Below are 13,627 nucleotides of genomic sequence, written 5' to 3' on the forward strand. Positions count from 1 at the left end.
GCTATTATTTGGTACTGTGGAGTATCTGAAAGCTCTGCCAGATAGCCTTCAGACACTTTACATGAAGAAGTACAATAAACGATAGTGACGACAGATTATAACCGCCTTCAGCTGTGAAAGATAATGAGTGCGGGGCGCTGCTCCCCACCTCTCGAGGGTAGTTCGGCGCACAGTGAGACAACTAGTATAAAGGTCTGTGTGTACCTCATTTACGCGGGGCGTATTATTTCAATGTTTTTCCTACGTGGACCGATTTCCGAGGACCATTCTCACACAGTACTGCCACATCCACAACGTTTGAAAGCGCTCTATTGTTGACCATTCAGTTCTTCATCCGTGAGGAATAGTCATGTATTCCGCTTTTCTTCCAGGGAGGTCAGTCTTTCTGAGAAATTTTTCCAGGGAGGCCAGTCTTTCCAATAAACACGTTTATTGTCTTGCGGAAAGCGTTCTATTCTTGAGTCTTTTGTTCATCTGTAACTGATTTCTGCAGACAGAACATAGTATATCACTGTCAGTAGGTGGATCTCTTTGTGTGCTGTCAGTAACAGGGTAGGACCAGTATCCATACCTATATATATATATATATATATATATATATATATACATGTGTGTGTGTGTGTGTGTGTGTGTGTGTGTGTCTGTGTGTGGGTGGGTGGGTGGGTGGGTGTGTGGGTGTGTGAGTGTGTGGGTGGGAGGGTGGGTATACACGTGTTCCTCAGCAGCTATACACTTGTAGATCGGTAGGAGGAAATTCTTCAGGCACGTGCTGTAGGACAGTTCCTGCCAATTTCGAGTGGTACTGTGGACTACAATACACAGCAAGGCGAACATATACACACGTGATCGGAAGGGGGAAAAAACCCCATCTCAAGTGTTCTCAGTTGAGCCCCATACACAACAGCCATCGCCTCTGGTTCATTGAGTCTGTGGGATATTGGAATAGCACCAGTGCATCCTCAGTCCATCTTGCTACATCACCATTATTCGACACTGAAACGATAGAGTTAGTGTGGATAGAAGTTATACTTGACAAATGGAGTAAATTAATGATTGATATCTTTTGCCAACCAACCGACTGAGATGATACAGTTGCTAAACAGTTCAAATAAAACTTCAGTGTCATTTCAATTAAATATTCCCCCTCATAAATTGATATGTTAGCGAAACACATGTTTAAAGTCAGTGGTAGGCATGAAACGTCGTCCAGAATCGTACTGATGGCCTACACCTAGTTCAGGAGCCTACTCTGAGTGGTTGCGGACCTCTTAGCAACAAGTAATCCTAACAAAATAGGGAATAATAACCACAAGGTTGTAGCTAGACTGAATACCGTAAAATCCAAACCAACCAAAAATAAACGCAAAATACATCCATTTCAAAAATCAGATAAAAATTCTCTTGACACCTTTCCTAAACACAGCCTCAGCTCTTTTCGATCTGACTATGCAAGCGTAGACTATATGTAGTTCAAAGAAATAATGTCGATGGCAATTGAGAGATGTATACCAAATATTTTAATGACAGATGATACTCATACCCCGTGGTACACAAAACAGGTAAAAACATTATTTCGTAAGTGACGAAAATAGCACGCGGATTTTAAAAGAACGTAAAATGTCTAAGATAGGCGAAGTGTTATAGATGCTTAATATTTAACGCGAAAGTTAATGCGAGATGCTTTTACTGGTTCCCACAACGAAACCCTGTCTCGAAATCTTGCAGAAAACCCAAAGAGATTCTGGTCGTACGTAAAGTGCACCAGTGGAAAAACACAATCAATACCTTCAATGTGCGATAACAATGGTGGTGGTATTGGTTACCGTGTCACTAAAGCAGAATTACTAAGCACGTTTATACGAAATTTTTTCACAAAAGGAGACGAAGTAAATATTCCATAAGTCGAATGGAGAACAACTGCCAACATGAGTAATTTAGAAATAGATATCCTCGGTGTAGCGAAGCAGCTTAAAACACTTAATAAAGGCAAGGCTTCTGGTCCAGATTGTATAGGAGTGAGGTTCCTTTAAGAATATGTTGATACAATAACTGCACACTAAGGAATCATACACAACCTCTCCGTGGAAAGTTGGACAAGTCACACCACTACCCGAGACAGGAAACAGGAGTAATCTGCTGAATTACAGACCCACATCACTAACGTAGATTTGCTGTAGGGGTTCGGAACATGCAGAATGAACGAACACTATGAATCACTTCGAAGGGAATGATTTATTGACAGATAGCCAACAAGAATTCAGAAAATATCGTTTTTATGAAATGTAACTATCTCTTTATTCTCACAAAGTAATGAATGCTATCGTCAAGCGTTGTCAAATTCATTCCTAATTGTTACATTTCCAGAAGGCTTTTGGTACAGCTTCTTCTAATTAAATTCCGCGACTGATGAGCATCGTCTCAGTTGTGTGACTAGATTTGTGATATCCCGTCAGAAAGGTCACAGAGAATAGTAATTGACGGAAAGTCGCCGAGGATAACAAAAGTAGTATCTGACATCTCCCAAGGAAGTGTTATAGGCCCTCTTTTGCTCTCTATGTTCATAAACGATTGCCGGCCGGTGTGGCCGTGCGGTTCTAGGCTCTTCAGTCTGGAAACGCGTGACCACTCCGGTCGCAGGTTCGAATCCTGCCTCGGGCATGGCTGTGTGTGATGTCTTTAGTTTAGTTAGGTTTAAGTAGTTCTAAGTTCTGGGGGACTGATGACCACAGATGTTAAGTCCCATAGTGCTCAGAGGCATTTGAACCATTTTGAGCCATAAACGATTTAGGACACAATCTGAGCAGCCTCTTACATTGTCTGCAGATCATGCTATCATTTACCGCCATGTAAAGTCATCAGTAGACCAAAATCAATTGCAAAATGATTTTGTCAAAATACCTGTATGGCGCAAAAAGTGGCAAGTGACTCTTAATTATGAAAAGTGTGAAGTCATACACATGAGCGCTAAAAAGAATCCGTTAAATTTCCGTTACACTGTAAATTACACAAATCTAAAGGCTGTAAATTCAACTAAACACTTAGGTATTAGAGTTAAAAACAAATGGATCCATCACATAGATAATGCTGTGAGGAAAGCAAACTAAAGTGGGCGATTTATTGGCAGACCACTTAGAAAATGCTACATGTCTGCTAAAGAGACTGCCTACACTACGTTCCCCCCCCCCCCTCCTCGCCCCACGCCACCACCCCCCCTTCCCCCCTTCTCTGGAGTATTCCAGTGCAGTGTGGGAACCACATCAGATAGAACCCATGAGTGATATCGAAAAATTTCAACGACGTGCAGGTCGTTTTTTACTGTCGTGAAATAGGGAGGAGACTGCCACAGAAATGATACACGAGTTAGGGTGGCAATCATTAAAACAAAGGCGTGTTTCGTTGAGGCAGGACCTTTTCTTGACATTTCAATCACCAACTTTCTCCTCACAGTGTGAAAATAATTTGTTGGCACCCACTACATAAGGAAAAATGATAATCATTCTAAAATAAGAGATCTCAGAGCCCTTTCGGAAGGTTAGTTGTTCGTTTTTCCTGCGCAATGTTCGAGATTGGAACGATAGAGAAGTAGCTTGAAGGCAGTTCGTTGAACCCTCTACTAGGCACTTAATTTTTAATTGTATAGTAGTGATGTAGATGTAGATAAAGATCAAACAAATAGCATTTTTTCACTAATCAAGTACGATGGAATTTGGAATTACTTGCGATGTAATATTTCCAAAGGTGTCGTTGTTTCAATAATTTTCATCTTCTTCTCTTGAAAGACTAATTAAAGTACACTAAGAGCTCCATTTTTCGATAGTCTTGACTACACAAGCAGTTCCTTTTGTTTTCTTGAGGGAGCAGGGAATCAATTTTTTTCTTATGATATCCCCTTTTGCCTTCATGATTTTTTTTACCGCGTAAGAGTGTTCAAACTTCATATCTTTATATTTTCGAACACACTCAAGATTTTAACGTGACTAACCACCACAGCTGCTCTGGAAAGTAATCGGACCTACTTGAACCTTATTGACCACTTGTGTTAGAGTCGAAAGACAGGAGTGTAATGAGAATTTTATCAGGTGCCACATCAGTTTTTTTGCTGACACTGCATTTAAGCGCACGCGTACTAGCTGAGAAACTACATAGAAACGCAAACTCACTGAAGACGTTGTTTTCAGCTCGTTGTGAATGACTATTCACGTTAAATATCGCCGGAAAGCAAGGTAATGCACATAATTAAATGAAAAAAAAAACACATCATATTTGATTCCTGCTTTAGCGATAACCACCTGCACCCAAGCACGTGAATCAGTTTATGCGTGTCATGTTTCCAAGCGGTTACAACACAATGAAGATATAAAATCTCTTATAGTGAATGCGAGTCCAAATTTCGTCCTGTGAGTGCGTTCAATCAAAAAGTAACACCTCCACAAAGGAGACTGTGTACAGACGTGCGTCTGGCCTGATAATAACAATAACAATAACAACCGCGGTTCGTGGTCTCGCGGTCCCGTTCTCGCTTCCCGAGCACGGCGTCCCGGGTTCGCTTTCCAGAGGGGTCAGGGATTTTCACCTGCGTCGAGATGACTGGCTGTTGGTGTTATCATCATTCCTGAAAGTGGCGAGATTGGACTGAGCAAAGATTGCGAATTTCTGCGGTGGCTGATTACCGCGCAGTTGAGCGCCCCACAAACCAAACATTATCATCACCATCAATAATAATGACAATAGCATGCTGGGGGAAACCAGTGAAAGTGGTCCCAGTCTTTCTAAGCACACTCGGAGCAGTGCCAAAAGATCTTAGTGGGCTGTTTAAAACCATTGACATTGATGTAATATCCAACTTCCAACTACAGGAAGATACTCTACTGGGATCTGCTTGAATTAACCGCGGATACGTCACGCAGACTTACAAGTATAGAAAGTGCCCGACTTGTGACAAAACACGAAATCCAGCACAGTGAACGTATTTACTGTGTTTACTGTTGTAACGCATAGATATTGTACAGAATCTTTTTGACTATGGTATATTTTATAAATATGGGTAAATATTATTATGGAATTGTGCAAATTTGTGCTTCGGCTAGCGTAAATTACGATGGATGTAACCTAAGCTTATAGTGTATTCATATATTACCAATAGTTCAGTAACTGAATGACTGTTAAGCAAAATTTCTTCAAACTTAAGGTATCCCAATTAAATTTTCTGTTCCACTATTATTTAAATGAGACTAGTTAATTTTAATACTTAAATATTCGCACATAACGATTAGGACGTGGTGTAATTAGAGGAATTACTTCTTATTCTTAATTAAAAGTAAATGCACCACATATTTCACACACACGCCACTTATTTTTGACTTTATAATAAAAATTATTTTTATCATAAAATGCACACAATACTATTGAACGCACAATATTATCACTTCACTTCTTAATTTATTTTACTCTTTTTACATTTTTTGCTTGAAGTGACGATCAGTAGGCAAGAAGCGTGCTGAAATACGGTTAATTTGTTTTTTGTAATCTCAGGGATGTTTCTAACTATCTTCTCGCCTGACGAGAGATTCAGAATAATTTAATTTAATCTGGTGAGTATCACGTTGACACCGTAAGAAAAAATGCAGTAAAGAAATGTGTGTAACATTTATCAATTGGAAATTTGGGACTGCTATTACGAAATGAAAGCAGAAATGTTAAATTAAAAAATTATTATTTAACGAAGTAAATCATTTGTACAGAAATCTAACATTTTGTGAATAATCTTCACAGGTTTGAACATAGCAAAGAGTTGTGCCGTATTTCGGCGAAATACTTGGAAATTACAATAATCTTAGCTCAAATCTGGAACGAAAGAATAAAGCATTCACAATAAGGTCATACTATTACTCGCATTTGGCGATAATAATAGAATGATTAAATAAATTCCCAGAAGGAATAGAAGTTTAGTTTATTCGAACAAAATGGAAGAAAATAGAAGTCTTATAGTGTAAGATTCTGTCGGAAGGGCGCGCGATTTCAGAAGAGAAAGAAAAGACGAGCGCGCATTCTTATACAGTACAAAATACAGATGATAATGATGAGCCGCCCTCATTATTCTGGGCGTACATATTAGCTGACTTGCAGCGCAGTTTATTGATTCATTGGTTAAATTATATCTTTAAGCCTTAATATTCCGATAGAAAAAGAAAATAGAATGTTATTACGTCTCGGGTAGGGCACAATGTTATAATATTATATGTAAATATGTTCTAAATTTCCTCCTAAATTACTGCATAGATTTCTACCATACTTTGTATACACACCACTGGAAAGAAACAGTGTAATGGCAAGAACGGCGGTCTGCCTCTAGAAAGTGGCGGGCGGGGATGGGGGAGAGGTGTGAAAATAGAGCGTAGTTTACGACGCGCCAAAAGCCAGACTACATTCCTCCAGTGTTTGAGAATGACCATGTGCGCTCGTCATCTAGGAGTAACTTCTTTGATTCGTAGCCAAAATATCGTCGATCCTGTGTTCGAACCCCACCACCACATAAATTCTGAATACAAATCATCAACAATGGCGGCCGAAGACTTCCGTCATAAGAAGTCACTCTCATTCAGCCAACGGCTTTGTCAAAGAGGGTGGAGCAGCGGGCTCTCTCTTACCCTTGGAGTGCAAAGTTGCCCCTAAAGCCGGAAGAATCAGCAATGATCAACGGCATGAGGATGCAGAAGGCACTGAAGAGACATAATGTGTCTCCACAGGACATGCGGGCTGTAACTGAAAAAGTATCATGATGATCTCTTCATTCAGGTCTCCAGGAGCACTGCCAAGGGAGTGGTGATCGCGAGAAAATGATTAAACAACCAAATGAAGGATAACACTCTACAAGTCGGGGCCTGGAATGTCAGAAGTTTGCACCCAGTAGGGAAGCTAGGAAATGTGATACGGGAAATGCTAATGCTCACTCTATACATTGTGGGAGTCAGTGAAGTGAAATGGAAAGAAGACAAGCACTTCTGATCGGACGACTGTAGGCTAACATCAACAGCAGCAGAAAATGTATAACGGGAGTAGGACTCGTTGTGAATAGGAAGGTAGGACAGACAATGACTTAACTGTGAACAGTTGATAGCTTTGCTATCCCGGGTTCGATTCCCGGCTGGGTCGGAGATTTTCTCCGCTCAGGAACTGGGTGTTGTGTTGTCCTAATCATCATCATTTCATCCCCATCGACGCGCAGGTAGCCGAAGTGGCGTCAAATCGAAAGACCTGCACCAGGCGAACGGTCTACCCGACGGGAGACCCTAGCCACACGACATTTCCATTTTACCAGAACTGACAGCAAACCGACAACGATATTTCAGGTGTACATGTCAACGTCGCGGGCTGAAGATGAAGAGATTGAGAAAGTATACGAGGATACTGAATGGATAATTCAGTACATAAAGGGAGATGAAAATCTAATAGTCAAGGGAAATTGGAATGTGGTTATAGAGAAAGTAGTACAAGAAAGAGTTACCGGAGAATATTGGTTGGTACTATGAATGAGATAGGAGAAAGACTAATTGAGTTCTGCAACAAATGAAGTACATCATGGTCAGGCAGAGATTCTGAAATTAATTACTGGACGATAAAGCGTACCGAGGAGCAGATATAGACCCAGGCCACAATTCAGAAGTGATGAAGAGTAGGCTGAAGCGTAAGAGACTAATCAGAAAGAATCAATGGGCAAAGAATTGGGATACAGAAATACTAAAGAATTAAGAAGTATGGTTGAAGTTCTCAGAGATACCGCGATAAGAAATAACTCAGTAGGAGTTTAAGTTGAAGAGAAATGGACATAACTAAAAAAATAGGCAACCACAGAAGAAGAAGGTAACTGCGAAGAAACCATGGCTAACAGAAGAAATACTTCAGTTGATCGATGCAACAAGGCAGCACAAAAATGTTCAGGGAAATTCAGGAATATAGAACTACAAGTCACTTAGGAATGAAATAAACAGGAAGTGCAGGGAAGCCAAGGTGAAACGGCTGCGTGAAACATGTCAAGAAATCGAAATGACTGTAGGAAGGACTGTCTCAGCATACAGAAAAGTCAAAACGGCCGTAGGTGAAATTAAAATCTAGGGTCTTATAATAGAAGGGGAATGGGGATTCGACTATTAAATGCAGAGGAGAGAGCGGATAGGTGGAAAGAATACACTGCACTCCTTTATGAGGAGAAAGATTTTCTGATGATATGATAGAAGAAGAAACAGGAGTTAATATAGAAGAGATAGGGGATCCAGTATTAGAAACAGAATTTAAAAGAGCTTTGAAAGGTTTAAGAACGAATAAGACAGAATGGATATAAAGAATTCCATCAGAATTTCTAAAATCATTGGGGGAAGTGGCAACAAAACGGTTATTTACGCTAGTGTCTAAAATGTATGAGACTGGCGATATACCATCATCTTTCGGAAAAACATCATCCACACAATTTCCAAAATTGCAAGAGTCGACCATTGTGAGAATTATCGCACAATCACCTTAACAGCTTATGCATCCAAGGTGCTGATAAGAATAATATACAAAATGATGGAAAAGGAAATTGAGATTGTGTTAGATGACCATCAATTTGGCTTTAGGGAAGGTAAAGGTAACAGAAAGGCAGTACTGACGTTGTGGTTAATAATGGAAGCAAGAGTAAAGAAAAACCAAGACACGTTCAGAGGATTTGTCGGCCTGAAAAAAGCGTTCGACAGTGTCAAATGTTACAAAATGTTTCAAAATCTGAGAAAAATAAGAGTAAGTTAGAGGGAAAGAATATACATTATGTACAAGGGTAAGGAGAGAACAATAAGAGTGGAAGATGAGAACGAAGTGTTCGGATTAAAAAGGGTGTAAGACAGGAATGTAGTCTTTCGCCGCTATTGTTCAATCTATACGGGGGAGAAACGATGACGGAAATAAAAGAAAGGTTCAAGAGTGGAATTAAAATTCAAGGTGAAAGAATATCAATGAAAGATTCCTGATTTTATTCCTATCGTTTGTGGAAGTGAAGAAGAATTATTATAGGATCTGTTGAATAGAGTCGACAGTCTAATGAGTACGGAATATGGATTGAGAGTAAATCGAAGAAACACAAAACTAATAAGAAATAGCAGAAATGAGAGCAAGCGAAAAAATTTAACATCAGCATTAGCGATCACGGATTACATGAAGTTAAGGGGTTCTACTAACTAGGCAGCAAAATAACCCATGACGGGCGGAGCAAGGTGGACATAAAAAGCAGATAAGCACTGGACAAAAATGCATTTCTGGCCAAGAGAAGTCTACTAGTATCAAACATAGGCCTTAATTTGAGACAGAAATATCTGAGAATGTACGTCTGGATCACTTTGTTGTACGGCAGTGAAACGTGTACTAAGGGAAAACCGGAGAAAAGGATAATTGAAGCATTTGCTACATAGAAGAATTATGAATATTAGACGGACTGATAAGAAGAGGAACTAACGGGTTATCTGCAGAATCGGCGAGGAAAGGGACTTATGGAAAACACTAATCAGAAGAAGTGACAGGATGGTAGTACATTGTGAAAACGTCACGGAATAACTTCCACGATAACAGATGGAGCTGTAGAAGGTAAAAACTGTAGAGGAAAGTAGAGGTTGGAATACATCCAGCAAATAATTGAGAACGTGGGTTGCAAGTGTTGCTCTGAGATGAAGACGTTGCCACAGGAGAAAATTCGTGGCAGTCCGCAACAACCCTGTTACAAGACTGACGACTCAAAAAAAAATCTCGTTGACACACCCCTCAAAAGATGAAAGGAAAAAAGTTTATTGTGTACTACATTTTCGCTGTTCGTGCAGTAAAATTTCTGCATCTGGTGTGACCTTTTAAATTGTTACTTCATTACCGCTAATTCTGTTTGCAGCAAATTTTGCAGACAATATTCACATATGCCGTTACACTAGCAAAGATATATCATTTTACGACACATAGTTCAGGATATATGGTGCCATAAACAGTGAGCTGCGTGGAAACGTAACTGCAGCAACCTGTATAAACACATCAATTAAAATTATACGTGTGTATAGAAGGGGTAGGAGCTGGTGGATGGAGAGACGGGAAAGGAGGATATGGACTAACTGAAGACTGAAATAAATACGTATCTGGGCAACGCAGGTTGTTCACTAGTTAATAATAATAATGATAGTCTTGTCTATTGCGATTGTTCTACAGTATTTTCATTTACTGACGCGTTGTTCCACCAAGAAACGACGGAAGAATAAATTAACATAGTAACAGTCCTCTTCTGCTTTTCACGAAATGGGCCTCTCGACCTGTTGTGGCATGAATTCCATCTTTTAAATGACAGTCCTATGTGTATGTCCCTGTTTCCTTTAGATCTGTATTGTAAGCTCATCTCCGTAATAATAATAATAATAATAATAATAATTGAATAAGAAAATTACATAAACACACCAGTATTTAGCATTCTATCATCACTGAGGAAACACTGGAAGACACATATACATCTGAAAAAAAAACAACATAAAAATGGTTATAGAGGAAATTAGGATCAAGAGTGGTAGGTTTCAAGAGTAAAGCTTGAGACCTTTATAGTCTTCCAGATGTTAGTCTGATGAACGTAAGATGACATTAAAAAATATATCGCAATCGAAACACAAATGACCGATCTCCAAGTAGCTGTACAAATGTTTCCTAGAAGCATAATCATGTATCTGTCCAGACAGTTGAGGAGTGAAATAAGGAAGGGCAAGATTCGTCTACTGCTTTGGAAAAGAGCGATAGGAAAATAATTGAACCTGTGGATAAACGCGACATCTATAGGTATTTAGGTCTGCGAGGAAGGCAGTTGGTGCATCAAAGGATAAAACGGAACATAACGAGCGCGTTCATGATCAGTTTTTCGTCAGGTTTGGAAGTGAAACGAAATATGCCACGGTTTTACAACCCGAAAGATCTACAGCAGCTACATGGAAAAACACGTTCAGCGGCATTAATATGTAAACATCTCAAATGCTGATTTAGACTTTCGACTTTATTTTCTGGACGGAAACAGACCTTTAAGAAATCCAGACTAAACTATGATGTATTTTCACTTAGTGTGGCATTCAACATGTTAAATCAGCCCATTTTACTAAGGTTTGAAGCTCCTCTTGATGTTCTTCCATGTTTGCGATTTAAAATTGAGTTTTTTTGAAAATAAGCGTTATGCAAACACAATTTGTTTATTTTTGTTGAGCAAAAATTGTGTGAAAAACTGTACGGAAACAGTACACTGAATAGCTGTTAATCGAAACTAGAGACGCAACGGGGCGAAAAAAAATGTGAGTACAGGAACGCACATAACCCACGAAACAGTTCTTGATAAATATGCATTAATTTTCTTCGTGGCTAGTTTGCAGATGACATACTGTTCAAAAAACGACAAAAAAGAGCACATAAAAGGGTGTATAATAATGCAGTTCATTTAGCGATGTAATTTTAAGGTGCGCGTCTAAACAAAACAAAGCAAATTACACATACTGCAATTCTTTGGCCTACAGCAGTTAAATTATTATAAATTTAGTATTGTCCCTTAAAGAATAAAAATTGGACCGGTAGAAGATGACACATAGGTGTCAAAACATGTCTAGGAGTTGTTTTTGCGTAAGGTTGACTTTCAAAACAATCCAATGTTAAACCAGCTACTGAAAGGCTGACTATGAAACGTGGGAAAGGTAGCACCGGTAGGGCATTACGAGAAACCGATCAGCAGCAAGAAAATCAACTTTGGAATCTTCGGTAATATTTTTACAATATTATCTTGCCGTTTCGTACACTAATAGTAACCGCATTACTTCCACGTTACTAAATCTGACAGAAATATCCAGAACATACTGAAGACTGAAACAATTAACGCCAAAATAATTGTTCTCAAAATTCAGCTGTACTGTTTTAGTGCAGAAAATCATTCTTACAGAGTCAGCGAATAGGGCTCGACTGACGCTACAATGGCAAAGCAACGGATTCACTATGTACATCGCACGTTGCTTTGCAGGGTGACAAAGGGGGGAGGGGAGAGAGAGGGGGAGGTATTGGTATTGGGTGGTAAGAAAATTTAAGAAAGCATATTGAACATTCCATTTAAAAAGGACAGCAAACACTTTCCAGAGTTCATCATTATGATTGTCCATGTTCAGAATTAGTATCAGTATAAATAATATAGGCTCTGTCGGCCCAGAATGAGGGAAACGTAGGTCATATGTACAGACAAATTAATACACTCATGTGTCTCATGTAGAAAGGACGAGATAGGTGGTCGGCCGGGGATATATTGAAGTAAACTTCCCCGATACCAATTTTTTTTAACCATTTGCTCACAATAAGTCCAACTACTATCTTTCTTTCTTATCATTAAAGCCCTTTCGTACAGTTTGAGAGTTTTTGATGGCTATCACTGCTTAGGTACCTCTGTCTTTTCCCTTTTTTGACTATATCTTCCTCTAAATCGCACTACAATTCTTCGCCTCTCTGCTTGGTACACGAGAAATAACTATCGTAATCAATAACCTCCCATTCGCAAAGTGTATTTATGTCATCATTGTCCATCCTATTTAGTTTCACCATATACAGCAAATATTTTCAATAATTTTTTCTCAGTGTCGCTTTTATGTAGCTTGGGTTAACAGTACCTTACCTCTCGTGAAAAATTTCTTTTTTGCCCTGTATGATTCAGCTTTTTTCAGTGCTTCTTTTGCTTCTATACATTCTGGAATCAGTCGTAAGTACGTGTGTCTGAACATAGTTCCATTTAAAAAAATTTATGACGTTGGTACTGAAGATGTGCTGTATACGTGGGAAGTTGCTGCTAGTGTCAAATCTTCGGTAGTTACCGCAAACCATTGTCTACTAGCCCGGAGTGCATAGCGAGAGATCCTAGTGGTGGACTGACCTCACAGCACCACTGAAGTCAATGCTTTGTGACAGAAGTACTGGATAATTTACAGCTGTCATTGACTATTAAAGTGTCACTTGATGCACAGATTAACATACAGTTCTCCCAATGTACAATAATCCACATTTACGAGGTACACTCATTACGAACTTTAACTATCACATTGGTTCCTTGCTATGAGATTGACTCCTTCAGATGAGGTCATGAACCTGGGCTGAGTTCTTGCGAGCTGGGCACTATATTGGTCTCTGCGTGAGTGCGCTGGTGTCTCAGAAGGGAGGCGTGGTCTTACGGAGCGCCTCGCATAAGTGGTTGGGGACTCCAGCGAGCCTTCACTAAAGTCTGTGGTATAGATCCGTGATGCCAACTTTGGTGTCGAAACGCGAACTTTGTACGATATGACAGTGAGACTTGTGTTTTACAGTCCCGCAGTTTTAGTGATTAAAAGTGATTAGCGAGCTGTAAAGCGACTACGAAATTCTGACTGGTAATTACCAACTGTAGTGGCTGCTTTTACTGATAATTACCAACTGCAGTGGCTGCTTTTCCACTGTATTTTTTGTATAAAAATCAAACAGAATACATTGTGAGCACAGATCTATGATTTTATTCACATTAATTTTCACATTTCAGTGTAACGCCAATGCGGCGCTACAGGCGAAAACCGTAGTGGGATGCTGTGAAAGCATTAAT

The sequence above is a fragment of the Schistocerca cancellata genome, chromosome 9 (genome assembly GCF_023864275.1).
Source record: "Schistocerca cancellata isolate TAMUIC-IGC-003103 chromosome 9, iqSchCanc2.1, whole genome shotgun sequence".
Taxonomy (NCBI): domain Eukaryota; kingdom Metazoa; phylum Arthropoda; class Insecta; order Orthoptera; family Acrididae; genus Schistocerca; species Schistocerca cancellata.